The sequence below is a fragment of the Emydura macquarii genome, unplaced genomic scaffold (assembly GCF_026122565.2).
Source record: "Emydura macquarii macquarii isolate MOO-44397 ecotype Brisbane River unplaced genomic scaffold, CSIRO-AGI_Emac_v2 contig_1876, whole genome shotgun sequence".
NCBI lineage: Eukaryota > Metazoa > Chordata > Testudines > Chelidae > Emydura > Emydura macquarii.
Window position 1 is genome coordinate 10,078,750 of NW_027132013.1, and position 15,557 is coordinate 10,094,306.

The following is a 15,557-nucleotide window of genomic DNA, read 5'->3' on the forward strand; positions in this document are numbered from 1 at the left end:
AGGTGTCATGCCTCATTTCTTTACCTCTTCTAAAATTTCACAATTCTCCCATTCCTGAATTAAACCCTTAGCTGTAGTACCCTGGGTATCAACCGTGCTTATCCTGTAGGCCCCTGTGGTTCTTTCCCCTGGGAATCTGTGACCCGTGGTGACTATAGTGACCAGAACAGTCATCTTAAAATCAAAGTATTTATTTTAACAGTAGGAACAAAACACTTAGAGAACAGGGACTTTAAAATAGTTTACATACATACCTATCTCAGCTAAAATCTACATAAGCACTTGCTGTGGTGCAAGCTGGGGCATAAATCTACAGTGCTCCAGCATGCCATGCATTATCTGTCCATGTGGACCTTGCTGATGTGCACTGAAAGTTCCCAAGGTTTAGTTTTGAAACTGTAATACATCAGTACACACTAGGGAACTTTCAATGCACATCAGCAAGGTCCTTCCGGATAGTTAGTGCACAGTATGTTGGAGCACAGTAGATTTACACTCTAGCTTGCTGTACAGTAAGTGCTTATGCAGATGTGACTTGAGTGTACTTAAGTTTAGTTTTTCTTTTGCCCGCTGGCTTTATATATAATTATATATAGAAGTATAAAATCACAAAAGTTTATACCTTTTATAGGTACCCCGGTGTTTATTCCAGTAGTGTTCCTATGCCCTGTGTGCTTTCAGTTGGAGATTTCAAGTAGCAGTCCCTGTTCAGCCTGCACGTGCTCTCTACTCCACCTCTTGCACTGAAGTGTGGCTATATAGAGCTGGGTGGAAGAACCACCCCTCGGTTCCTTCTCAGCCACTTTGGCCTGAGACAGAGCCTCAGCAGTATCCAAGTTGAGCTTACCTCAACTGTGTTTTTTTTCCCTCAGTTTTACTTATTAGTTTAGTTAGTTGTAGTAGTTAGTTAATAGTTACAAACCCCCCACCCAATTTTTTTTTAAAGACCATTTTGATTCTTCCCTGTGGAGAACTTTAGATTACTGGGAGTATATGGTCAGCTCTCCCAGTTTTAAATGTTGCCTTTCGTGCCAGGAGGTTATCCTGGTTAGTGATGGGTACTCCTGGTGTGTCTGTTGCCTTGGGGCATCACACATGCCCCAAAAGTGTAATTTTTGCCTGGTCTTAAAACCAAGAGCCAGAAGGGTCTGGGAGATTAAATTGCTGATATTTATGATTGAGAGCTCCCTCCGTCCAGCTTCTGACCCAGGCAATACCCTCTACATCAGTCTTCAAACAGTCTTCAAACAAGTCGACTGCCCAACTGCCTCAACCGTTTTGGCACAGCACTCCCCAAGAGCTTCCAAGAAGAAGACTCAAGAATGCTCTCAAAAAGACCCTAGGAAATGGAGCTTGGGTTGCTCAGCTAGGGAATCTACCTCAAAAAAAAAAAAAAAAAAAAAAAAACCACCGTGGGTGCCAATTGAGACAACTGCTTTAGACGCCTGCTGGTTTGCAACTTGGTACCCAGCAGACTGCAGGTTCCTCAGGCACCAATAAACCCAAGGAATGTAAAGGTTCCGGCTCAGGAAGATTTTCGATACCATCGAGGATCAAGGAGAAGACTACCTCTTCTAAGTTGGTAACGGTAGATTCAGCCAGGCCATTGGTACCTAGCATTTCGGTACTGCAGAAGACCAGATTAACAGTTAATGGACACTCCTTGGAGTGCATAAAGACTATTGTGCTGTCTTCTCCCTCTGTGATAGTCACCTCTGCTCAGGCTGCCACCTCGGTACCAGCTACCATGTCAGCACTACAGGAGTTAAGATTTTCACAGGACCTTGCAGTAGCAGAAATACCTGACTCCCCTTTTTTCTGTACTGATCCATTCTCTGTACTAATAACATCTAGGTTTCTAGGCAGTACTTAGAGGGTCAGCTCCTTGCCAGAACATCTCTTCAGGCTTCTCTGGATGTCGCTGACACAGCTGCTCACTCTGTTTCAACAGTGGTTGTTATGAGAAGGGCTTCCTGGCTTGAACTTCCAGGATTTCCTAAGAATGTCCAGAATACAGTCCTCTTTCGACAGCTTAAAATTGTTTGTGGAGAATACAGATAAGTCTCTGCATATGTTAAAAGATTCTAGGGCCACTTTGTGCTCTCTGGGAATTTATACACCTGTGCATAAAAGAAAATATAGTAAGTCTCAGCTCAGAGATCTCATCCTGCTCAAATTTTGAGTTCCAAGAGACCTTATGACCCCAAAGAGAGAGTCAGAGGTTCCAGAAAAGAGAGTGGCCTGCTACACAGGCATGGACTTCACAACTCTCATCATCAAAACACCAGTTTTGATGGGGTGGTTGAGGTTCTGAGTTATCTTCCCCCCCCTTCTCCTTCCTAGCTGCAATGGTTGATGTGACTTCCTCACTTTGGGAATCACCTTTCTCGCTTCCAACAAGCTTGGGAGCATATTAGTCCAGATAAGTGGGTTTTGGAGATCATATCAGCAGGATACTCCATCCATATTACTTCCCTCCCTCCATTCTAACCCCTGCCCTGTCCTCTTCAGGGACCCCTCTCAAGAGCACCTTCTAAAGTGGGAAATAGACTCTTTCCTGAACTTAGGTGCTATAGAACCAGTTCCTGTACAACACAGAGGGAAGGGGTTTTATTCCAGGTACTTCCTGGTTCCAAAAAAGAAGAGTGGAAACTCATCCTAGATTTAAGGCTCCTCAACAGGCTAATGAAGATAGAGAAGTTCGGAATAACACTTGCATGTCCATCATTGGACCTCATAGATTTAAGGCCAGAAGGCACCATCATGATCATCTAGTCTGACCTCCTGCACATTGCAGGCCACAGAACCTCACTCACCTACTGTAATAAACCCATAACTTCTGGCTGAGTTACTGAAATTGTCAAATCATGATTTAAAGACTTCAAATTAAAGAGAATCCACCACTTATATTAGTTTAAACCTTGCAAGTGACCTGGGCCCCATTCTGCAGAGGAAGGTGAAAAATCCTTGGTCTCTGCCAATCTGACTTTGAGGGAAAGGGGGTGGGCCTTCCTGACCTCAAATATGGCCATCAATTGGACTGAGCATTTTGGCCAGACTCAACAGAGCCTTCCTCACTTTAGTATGCCATCACTGGTTGTTGGGGATATTTGCTACTAGCAGTCGCAGATCTGGCTACATGCCATTGTAGGCAGTCCCATCATACCATCGCCTCCATACACTTATCAAGTTCAGTCTTGGAGCCAGTTACGTTTTTGCTCCCACTGCTCCTCTTGGAAAGCTGTTCTTATTTTTTCCCTTTACTTTCTGACCTCCAAGAGGTAGCTTTCCTTGCTGATCCTTCCATCTTTCATTTCTTATGGGTTACTAAGAGAAAAAAGAGCGCCTGTTTGAGATACTTGCACATCCAGCATGGTCAGCAACCTTTCCCTATGAATTTTTTCCCTTTCCTTGGGATTTAGGTTTCAGATAGCTTTTGCAGCTTTGACTCAGACTATATCTACACTTGCTGCCAAATTCGGCGGCAGTCAACGGGGGATACACAAGCTACATAGAGTAGCTTGCGTATCTCCCGTCAACTTCCTAACTTCTACTTACCATGGTGTCCTCAGTTCGCTACGCTGACGGGAAGTGCCCTGCCATCAATGCAGCATTACTCCACCTGGTGGAAGTGGATTAGTAGCGTTGATTTCCGGGTCGATTTAGCAGGTCTCCCCTTCCTCAATCAATCCGGATAAATTGATCTGACGGCAGCTAATTTGCTGCCATCAGTGTAGATGTAGCTTCAAAGTAATTCCAAGCCTCCTCTACATTCAGATCCTTGAGTTTTTCAGTCCAGTCCAATTCCCCAACTAATTCCCTTAATTTTTTATAGTTTGCCCTTTTGAAATCAAGGACCCTAGTTGCAGAACTTTTTTGTTTATCCTTCCTGTGGACGTGCCCCTGGAACCAGGGAGCAGCGTCCGGGTTTTCCCCTCTCTGGGTCCTCCTCAGAGGTGGACCACCCCTCCCGGCTACCTCCCACCGGGAGCAGTCTTGTGCCCCTTTTCAGGGCAAGCAGTCTACGGCCACTAACCTGTGGCGATCCCTGGGCTTCTTCCTCCCCAAAACCTCCGGTACCTGCCTCCTCTGGGTCGCTGAGGTTCGGTAGACCTGCTAGTCCCTCCTCGTCCACGGGCGGCAGCTCAGGGAGCTCCATGGGCTCATCCTCGAAGGGTAGCTCCTCCAGGTCCTGCGGTCCCCAGGCCTTGGGCAGGGCCGGTAGGTCCTCGGGGTCCCAGGCTCGGCACTGCTCTGGCAGGTCTGGTGCGGTCTCCCAGGCCCCGGGTGTCTCCGGGGGGTTCTCCTCCGGCTCGTAGTCTGCTGGGAGCCCCGACGGGCCTTCCTCCGGCTCCCAGGCCGAGGGGGTCTCTGGCGGTCCCTCCAACTCCCAGGCCGTAGGGTACCTGGGGGAGGCCTCGGTCGAGCCCCAGTCTGGGTTTAAGGCCGGCCACTCCCTCTCAGCCCGGCTCCCCGGCCCGGCCTCGGCTAGGAGCTCTCCTCCGGAGCTCTCCTCCTTCCGCTTCGGCCGCCTCCTGCCAACTGAGCTCGCCGGCCTGACTCTTAAAGGCCTAGCTCCGCCCCCCTGCTTCCGGTCAGGTGGGGCCCCTGGGACCTTTAAAGGCCTAGTCCCGCCCTCTGGCTTCCGGCCAGGTGTTTCCCTGGGGCAGGCTTCTCTCAGCCAGGGTGGGTCTGGCTCCCTCTCTGGGTCCTCCTCAGAGGGGGACCACCCCTCCCGGCTACACTTCCATTTAGTTTAAGCTGAATTGGCTCATAATCACTTGAACCCAAGCCTCTACAACCAGTTCTTCTATGAGATCCTCACTACTCACCAATACAAAATCTAAAATGCCATCCCGTCTTGTAGGTTTAGCAACTGTTTGGTGAAGAAATCTGTCAGCTATCACATCCTGGAAAATCTGGTCTCTACTATTATTAATAGCTCTTGTCCTCCAATCTACATCTGGGAAGTTAGTCTCCCATAATCACACAATTCTGAGTAGTATTTATTTAATTAAAAACATTAGAGGTCACTATCCATATCCAAATTGGATCTTGGGGGTCTGTAGCATACCCCAAGCACTATTCCAGGGGAATCTTTGGTAGCTTTCTTTCCCAAAGTGATTTTGACCCAAACAGACTTGGTTTTATCTATTCCATGACTTCTAATTTCTGTACAGTCTACCTCATCATTAATATACCATCACCCTTACCTTTAATTCTGCATTTCCTGAAAAGGTATCTCTACCCAACAGGCACAGCGTGGATTTCCTGGTCATGATTACTCAAGACACCCTATCCTCATTAAATTCCTGGGCAGAACCATTTAAGGAGTGCAGCTGAGTTCCCTTTCCCTTAAGTCTTTAGTGACAAAAGCCTCCAAGCAGGGATGGGGACGTGCATCTTGACCAGCTGAAAATTTAAGGGATACGGTCTCCTCAGGAGGCCATCCTATTCATAAACATTCTAGAGCTCAGGTTATATGACTAGGCATGCAAGCTTTCCTGCATCTTTGGAGCTTAACAGTCCAAGTGCTGACAGACACCACAGCAATGCTGTATATCAACAGATGGAGGATGTCAAGATCCTCTCCATTCTGTCAAGAAGCCGTTCAGCTTTGTGATTGGGGAATCCGTTATCACATCACACCAATTTCTTTCCACCTACCTGGTCCATGGAACACCCTGGCAGACCAACTTAGTAGAGATTTTTCTGAAAACCATGAATTAGTCCCTTAAAAACTTAAATCCTCAGCATCTTTGATGGGGTTTCCAAAAGTTAGGCCTATTTGCAGCATGTCACAACAAATGTTGAACATTTTGCTCCAGAAGGCATGCAAGCCCACTCTGACAGATGCTTCCTTATCCTGTGGACTCCAGAATTACTGTGTGCCTTTCTCTTCATACTCATGATATCCAGGGCTTTGAGGAAGCAGAGGCAGGATGCAGATCACATCATGATAGCCCTGGGCTGGGCCAGCACATCCATCAATCATCTTACTGATTCCACCCAACTTGCTTTCACAGATCAAAGTCCGGATCCTACACTTGAACCCAGTATCATATTATTGGTCAGCTTGGATGCTAGCTCGATGATATCTAGAAATAGAAGTTGACTCAACTAAGGTTCAAAACATCATACTTCAAAGCAGGAAACCTTTGACCAAACTGACATACAAGGCCAAATGAAAGAGATTTTCTATCTCAGCAGCTCAACTAGCTTTCAGAGTTGATGGCTCCAATTCCAGTGATACTGGACAATTACTTGATGTGAAGCAATCTGGACTGTCCATTAATTCAAAAAAGAACACACAGCAGTGATAGCTGTAAATCGCTCTCTAAACCAAGGCCACACCATATTTTCACAACCCATGGTGACTAGATTCCTCTGAGAGAGAGAGTTCCAGTTTTTCTACTAATTAGAGAACCCCTCCTTCTTGGGACCAGACTATAGTACTATTTGGGTTGATGGGTCCCCCCTCTCCTTCCCCTTGGAGCCACATATCAATTAAAACAGCCTGTCTGGTGGCCAGCACTTCAGCTACAGAGTAGGAAATAAAAGTTTGGATGGGAGGGTCAGATATGTGATTTGGAACAGACTTCTTAGTCTCCAGAATTCTGAATGTGAATGTCCATTGTGACTTCAGGAGGCTGAAGGGTCTGTATGCTGCTTTTTCTGCTTCAGCAGTAAGGTATTTCTGATTAAAGGGGGTGTCTCTTCTGGGAAAGAAGCCTTTTATAGGCTGCTCTGGAAATTATGTCCATATTGGTCCTGACTCTGGTTGTTGGGGAGGCTGTTGTGGACTGGTGTCCTGGAGTAGTTGAAGGCAATCTCGTTAGAGAGCAAGGAGAGAAGCTGGGCAGATCCTGCACTTATCCTTTGCTGTTTGGTTTGATGTTAAAGTTGGGTAGATGAGTATTTCTGGGCCTTTGGAACCTTCATAGGCTGCATGGAAAACTTTCCTTTCTTTCCTTTCTGGTTCTGTGATTGTAGAGGTGAAGGTCGCTGAGGCCTAGGAAAAGCAGTGTTTGTAAACAATCAGCAAATGGTAAATAACTAAGGTCTACATCACTTTGTGTATCAAGTTGGCTTGTATAAAAGCATCAATATATAGCTACAGTATTGTCCACTTTCACCTAACAAGTTGTGTACTTTAACAGAAATATCCAAACTGAAATGATGCTTTCTATTTGCTGGTCTTGCACAATTGCTATGTAGTGCTAGTAATAAAAGACTAACAAAGCATTGCTGTCAAATTCTTGCTCTGAAAAAATGGTTTCTATATTGAAATTTACAGGAAAAAAAGCTGCTAGATCTTTGAGGGTAACCTAGCAAGATGTTCCAAACGTGCATTTTTTTTAGTACAGTAGACACACCACCTCCTTTCTGATGTAGCATAGTAAACAAATGCAAAATACAGATGTTGTATGGCACTTGGCAAATGCTGGTTAAATAGCTTCAAAAAGTAAACTAAGCCTTTTAAAGCATGGTGTAAGATTTTTTTTTTTTTAAAGGACACTTTCAGCTGTCTCATAAAATTGATTAACTTTTAAAAATTGACTGGGTTTTTTTTTTGTTTTTTTTTTTAATTAGGGAAAAAAGGTTACACTGCTTAAACAATTCCTTAAAATATATTCTTCTCCTTTTGTTTCTGAAAGTCTTTTCAGATAGGGTTTGCCTTGCTTAGCTGATTCTTCATGGCGATTCTGAAATTGACTCTCAAAATCAAATACACCAAGTATACTGAATGCCCCCTTTTGTTAATCACAGGTGTTACTTATAACAATGGTAGGTACCAAATTTTCAGACAGAGGAATATTTTTTTCAAGTTGATGGTGTCCATTTTAATCAAAATAATTGCTTTTAGAATTCTGGTTTTAAATGCATGTACAGTTTTATACAGTCTAGCAAGCAGACAATAGTACAAAAGGTAAGAAGGAATAATTAAAGGGCATTGGATGTGATGTGTCCTTTCAGACGTAATCAAACTAAAAATAGACATTAATTAGCATGAAGAAGCTATCTGGAAGCAGTAACGTGATAGCTAAAAACACCTTAGAGGGGCAGTTAAAATTATGTTGGGGTGGAGGAGAAGAGGGGAATTTGTAATGTTGTCTGTCACAAACCACCAAATGGTGATAACTGGAAGCTGTAATCTTCCAGAAAAGACTACTTGCAAAAGAGCTAAAGCATTTCCCTAAGCCACTTATGTGAGTATATGCAAATTTATGTGTGCAAAATTTGACATTTTTAAGTGGTGCTATATTTTAAAAAGTCACTAAAACCAGAAGATTCATACATAAGTTTTGGGTCATATTTGCAACATCCATAGGATTAAATGGGGATAGAAAGGGAAGTAGTGGACTATGCCTAGCCTTTAACTATGGAGCATACTTGGTTCACTTGATATGCCAATGAGGCATGGATCAGATTGTGCAGATCCTTGTAATATGATTCTTGTATTCTTTGATCAGCTGAAATAACTATGGTGACACTTTACTTTGAAGCATGATAATGACTTAACAGGCATTGGGATGAATAGAGGACATTCATATGCAGAGCTATTGTTACAGGCTATTTATAGACTCCGGCAGACAAACTTAATAAATTTACACTTTATATTTTCACTTATATTTGTTATTATAAGGGGTGGTAAGCATTTTTATTTTTATGAAAGCTTAGTCTGGGGCACAGGAATTGGGTTATTGTTTGTAAGGCCTTTTGATACAAGGTGGTGTATGCGGATGTTCATTAATCTACAAATTACTGTGAAATTCTTGTCTTTTTGCTGATGTAAGACATTAAAAGCTAGTTTTCAAAAAAGTTTTATGTCCATAACTGACACATTAATGGAATTTTGGGGTATAGCAAGTGTGTGTGTGTATATATACACGCATAATAAAAAAATAAGTAAATGGTGTACAAGAACTGTTCACATTGTAACAACTTATATTTCCAATAGGGCTCAAGGGCCTGTGGCTCTTTGGAATAAAATGTGTTTTTAAGTCATGAGTATTTATTTGAAAGTTGAGTGAGAAGTGAGAAATTAATTAATAAAAATCTAACTTCAACTTTCAAAAGGTATTGGCTCTAAATAACTAGTTATACAGAAAATTGCAGAGAGCATCTAAACTCCTTATACATATTTTAGAACAATTGTTATACTGCTCATGTTAACACTAAGGGTATGTGTAAACTTGGAGCTAGGGGGTCTGATTCCCAGCTGACACAGACATACTTGCGCTAGCTCTCATCAAGCTAGTATGCTCAAAGTAGTAATGTAGTATGGGCAGTTGTGAGCAATGGGATTCAGGCGGATTTGTACTTGAGTTGGCTAGCTTGTGTCACTGCTCTCCACTGCCCATACTACCCTAGCTGTGTTGCTATTTTTAGCACTCGAGCTTGATGAGAATCTCTCTGTCTGTCTGTCTGTGCGGGGAATCACACCCCTAGCTCTGTGTGTAGACATACCCTACATCTTTCTCACTTACGTAGTCTGCATTGAAAAACATTTCTTACCCTTTTGATGCAAACTGTCTTCTTAAAAAGTTATCAGTTTAGGTGATATGTCTAGCTAGGGTTATATATATGGCAATGCTGTGTATACAATAGATTCCAATGGCAAGAAATGAAACCAAAAATACTGTATGGTACTTGACCAAAATATATGTACCTTCTAAATTTAACATAGGAAGGTCTCTCTTAAATCTTACCCAGGCATCTCATTATGTTATGTGCTGAAACTGATACAGTATGACATCCCTACGTGGAGCCTTCTGTTGCAAAACAAGCACAGACTGAACTGTTCTATCAACTATAATTTATTTAAACTTCTGTTTATTCCTTAGGTTACCAGTACTGTGCTGTAGAATTGTATTGAAAAATCTGTAACTTGGTAGGCATTTTGGTGGAAATACTAGCATACCTGCTATTACATGGACCAGCCAAATTAATGTGTTTTAGTCTGCATCTTCAATTAGGGCAGCAGCATTAGTGTTGCTGTTCCACAGCTGGCATTAAGCCATGTGGGAGTGTATTGCACCATAGCCAGGCACTAGATGGTATCTCTTAATTAAAATACTTGGCTGTGTGTGTTTGTGTAGTTTCTTTAAAGCAATAAGTGGTCTACAGAACTGATTATTGATTTAAAAAAAAAGTTTGAATCCTATTTTGTTATATTGAGGTAGCAGATGTTTGGGATGTTTTTCCATTTCCTGTAAATCAGTTCCTTTACTAAGTGGTTCAGAAATTAATGTTTTTGTGTGTAGCTTTCATCGTTTAGACAATAAGCTGTCTGGTAGCCAGAGAAGTGGGCGCAGACCTTAATGTTTCATAGCAGTATTTCTAATGCAAAAAAGGAAGTGCTTTTTCTTATGATTGGGATCAGGAAGTACTCTCAATTTACTTCCTAAGGTGACTATGCTGTGGCTGAGTCATTTGGTGGCTTGCTGCCATGGGTGTAAAAAGAAGCCCTAGAAACTAAATTTAGCCATTAAGAATAATGTTTAATTTGGGAGTGGGGTGTTGGATATTTTGTTTTGGTTTTGGTTTTTTTGCATTTCATTAGCTCCTTGATGCCCCAGTCAAGGATTAGGATTGTTGGGCACTGTACAAAAACAATTTCTGTTCCCAGGCAGTTCACAGTCCATGGGTTTAATATAACACAACAGATGAATGCAATTGACAAATTAGAGGTATGGAAGAAGAGGAGGACAAGATAACAGTAACATTTCTAGCTTTTTCTAAAATGCTCCTGTGGCTGAGTAGATGACAAGACCTTCAGGGTCATATGTGTGAATGAGAAGATGGTGTAAATGACTTGTAATTTTTTAGGCACCAGAAAACATTTTAGGAGACAGGAGACCTTATACAAATGGACCCTATAGAAAGAGGTCCTCCTTAACAAATCCTCTCCCCAACCCCTCCACCCCCAGCCTTTGATTCCACTTCTAAATTTCTAGTATGAAGACTGTCAAGGTTTCGGGGAGAGATTAAAACTACAAGTTGGTAGTATGGGACAGATAAGCCTATAGCTGCTGAAGAGCATTTGCAGCAGACAGAGATTGGATAGGGATATTAAAAAGGAGATTCTGTACCTGATTTAAAAAAAAATAGGTCTAGTTATAATGACCCTGGAACAGGGACAGATTGAGAGCCGCACATAGGCACAGTCTACAAAGAAGTATGTAGGAAAATAGTTAAATATACATGAACACACTCTTAAGAAGAAACTGCAAATATCTATGTCACAAATGCAACAGATTACAAGCAGAAATAGATGAATTAGCATATCTAGCAATGGAAGAGAACCTTGAGATAATATGCATTTTTGAAATATGCTGACATGACAAAAATAATGGAATACTTTAGTACCTGGATTTAAACTAGACCTGAATTTTCGTGTTTGCGTATATCCAAGTAAGGTTCATGCATGGGTGACATGGAGATGTAGGTGGGGTTGAAGTTGTGAAGAACCTAGAAGGAGCAAACAAGCAGCCTGAATTCCTTGCAGAAGCAAATTAGAAGCCAGTGAAGGACTTTCATGGAATTGTAGGACTAGAAGGGACATCAAGAGGTCTTCTAGTCCAGTCCCCTGCACTTAAGGCAAAACTAAATATTATCTAGATAATTTCTGATAGGTGTTTGTCATTGGAGATTTTTAAGAGTAAATTAGACAGATTCCACAACCTCCCTAGGCAATTTATTCCACTGTTTAACTACCCTGACAGTTAGGAAGTTCTTCCTAAAGTCCCACCTAAACCACCTTTGCTGCAATTTAAGTCCATTGCTTCTTAACCTGTCAAAGGTTAGAGAACAATTTTTCTCCCTTCTCCATGTAACAACCTTTTATGTATTTGAAAACTGTTAACACATCCATCTCCCATTCTCTTCCCTCTCCGCCCCCTCTCTTCTGTCTTCTCTTCTCCAGACTAAACAAACCCAATTTTTTCAATCCTCCCTAATAGGTCATCTTTTCTAGACCTTTAATCATTTTTGTTGCTCTTCTCTGGACTTCTCCACTTTGTCCACAACTTTCCTGAAATGTGGCACCCAGAAGTGGACACAATCATCAAGTTGAGGTCTAAACAGCATGGAGTAGTGCAGAAGAATTAATTCTTGTGTCTTGTTTACAACACTCCTAATAATACATCCCACAATTATTTTTGCTTTTTTGCAACAGTGGTTGCACTGTTGACTCATATTTCCCTTGTGATCCACTGTGACCCCCAGATCCGTTTCCTCAGTATTCCTTCTCGGCAGCCATTTCCCATTTTTTGTGTGTGCTCAACGGATCGTTCCTTCCTAAGTGGAGTACTTTGCATTTGTCCATATTGAATTTCATCCTATTCATTTTGGACCATTTCTCCGGTTTATCCAGATCATTTTGAAATTTTAATCCTATCCTCCAAAGCACTTGCAACTCTGCCTAGTTTGGTATCATCTGCAAACTTCATAAGTGTACTCTGTGCCATTATCTAAATCATTGATGAAAATATTAAACAGAACCAGATCCAGAACTGATCCCTGCAGGACCCACTTGATATGCCTTTCCAGCTTGACTCGGAACCACTGATGACTCTCTGTGAATTGTTTTCCAACCAGATATGTACCCATCTTGTAGCTCCATCTAGGTTGTGTTTCCTTAGTTTGTTTGAGACGGTCATGCAAGACCATATCAAAAGCTTTACTGAAGTCAAGATATACCACCTATACCGTTCCAGACCCCCTCCCCCATCTGCTAGGCTTGTTACCCTGTCAAAGAAAGCTATCAGGTTGGTTTGACATGATTTGTTCTTGACAAATCCATGCTTTCTGTTATTTATCACCTTATTATCTTCTAGGTGTTTGCAAATTGATTGCTTAATTATTTGCTCCATTATCTTTCTTGGTACTGAAGTTAAGCTGACTGGGCTGTAATTTCTCGGTTGTCCTTATTCCCCTATTTATGGATTGGCAATATATCTGTCCTTTTCCAGTCCACTGGAATCAATCCCATCTTCCATGACTTTTTGAAGATAATCGCTAATAGCTTAGATGTCTCCTCAGTCAGTTCCTTAAGTATTGTAGGATGTGTTTCTGGTGACCTGAAGACATACAATTTGTCTTAGTAATTTTTAACTTGTTTTTTCCCTATTTTAGTCACTAATCCTACCTCATTTTCACCGCCATTCATTAAATTAGATGTCCAATTGCTACTAAACTTTTTGGTGAAAACTGAAACAAAAAAGTCATTTAGCGCTTCTGCCATTTCCACATTTTCTGTTTTTTTCCCCCTCATTCAGTAATGGGCCTACCCTGCCCTTGGTCTTCCTCTTGCTTCTAATGTATTTATAGAATGTTTTCTTGTTACCCTGTGTCTCTAGCTATTTTAATCTCATTTTGTGCCTTGGCCTTTCTAATTTTGTCCCTACATATGTGTTTATTTATATTAATCTTTTTTAATTTGACCTAGTTTCCACTTTTTTTTTCAGAAGGATTGGTGGTGATCAAAGGAAGATTTTGGGATCAGCTTTTTGGCAGCCTGGAAGATTCAGAGGGGTGAGAAGTGGGGAGGCCAAGGGGTAAAAAGTTGCTATCACCAAGATGTGAGGTGACCAAACATAAACCAACGTTGCACCAGTAGGGATGGAATGGAAAAGTTGATTGTAGGTATCACTGAGGAAGTGGAGAGAGAATGTATTGAGATTCAGGAGATTTAGTACAAGGACTGCCTAAGGGATTGAAGTATTTAGGGCTACTAAGTGTGAATCCACTAGTGTTTGAAGTCTGCTTCTGCTATTCAAAACACCTGTATTTGTTACAAGCTGTTTGTGGGCTGCTGAAGTACTGGCTTACTGGGTATTAACTGAGTCTCCTTTTAAGAGGTAATACCATCTTAATAGGATAGTGTTGAAAGAGAGAGAGAGAAAATAAAATTTTAAAAAACCTTAAATTTTTTGACCCCATCTTAAATATTTGTCTTGAGTTGGGTAATGATGTGACCTTGAATGCACCTGTTGAACAGAACATAAATTACAATACCAAAGCCATTTTTACTGCAGATATTAACTTTACTATTTTCATTGTAGCGTTTCTTATGGCTTTCTTTACTTCTTGTTTCACATTATAGAAGATGATGCACATTAGTTATAGCTGCGTAGTTTAATAATTTTAAATTCATGTCTTTAAGGACTTGCTAATTTTCATAAACTTTGAAGACAGATTGAATGGAAAAGCTACCATCAGTGATATGGAACTTCATAACTATCTCCAGCATTAGGTTTAACCTTTTTGCTTACCTTTTTTGTCATTCAGTATCTTTCTATGCTTTTATAAACCTTTTTTTAAAAAAAAAAAACCCATCAACTAAGTATTGCTAAACAAAACCTAATGAAAAATACTTGGAGGAATTTTAAGAAGTGAACCATGTGATGATGAGGTGTCTGTCTTGTTTAAATAATGTGCATTTCATAGAGCCCCTTAATGCCAATGAAAATTGCTTAAAATACTGTAGAACAATAAATATTGCACATGTGCAGTAAAGTCCTGTTTTGCTGCTTCATCCGTCTAATCGACTTGTCCACATTTGATACACTGCTTTCTCAATTCAGTGTCTGGTAGGATTTCACATGTGTATGTTTTTAACATTTGAACAGATGTGTTCAAAATAGAATCTCTTCACCTACCCACCCCCTCAGTAAAAAGATGTTGAACTTGATTTTCTTCTGACGCGATCACAAGACTGCTACTGCAGTAGGGGCTTAATGCTGTTTACGTTGTCATTTTACATAGCAACATCTCCCTGGGGATTTTTGAACAATGCAGCTGTTCATGAAAGATGAAGAGGGGGGAAATAGTTGTCTGCCATTAGGGATATTAGAAAAAAGAAGTAGCAAGCAAACCACTGAGTGCAGTAGATTCATGATTCTGCATGAATGGACAACAGAATCATGGGAGCTGCTGTTTTTTTCTTGAATAGAAGAGAGCATCATGGGAATGTGGCTGCTTCTGATCTTTTTGTGAATGATTCCTTTCCATTTAAATTGACACCATTTTTGTGAATGATTTAAAACAATTTTTCCACAACCATTCTTAAAAATATGCATTCATTACTTAAGGACCCCTTAAAGAGTGCTCCCCCACTCCCCCCAATTTAAACCACCGCCTTGTATTTTGCTAATGTCCAAGAAGGCATTGTGCTGATTTTTATCTAATGTAATTAATTAAACTTGATAGAAACAGAATTAGGCTACAGAGACATTTTATCCTTTAAATCTTGAATAAAACGTCAGAAATTATAACAATGTAATTTGTTTCACCATGCTACAAGAGACACTATGTTGAATGATTCCGTTGGCATTGTGTAACTGTAGTTATACCCTTTTTTCCTACTTCCTTTCTTCTGTGCTCTTCTGGCCCCTTGATTTCTTAAACATCAAAGGTATCAGCTAGGGGTGGACATGCACGGCAACAGGAATCTGCTCGCACTTGAGTTGGAGCATCTTCTGTACCAAATTACCTTTTGCAAATGTTAGTGAGCCACTTAAACTGCATAAATATTTGAAGATGGGGTCCCT

General features: G+C 41.2%; 1 protein-coding gene across 2 annotated transcripts in view; it reads left to right on the forward strand.

Moving 5' to 3' along the window:
* Positions 1–15,557, forward strand: part of HSD17B12 (hydroxysteroid 17-beta dehydrogenase 12) — a 152,068-nt gene that overhangs the window by 84,257 nt on the left and 52,254 nt on the right. The window lies entirely within an intron of this gene.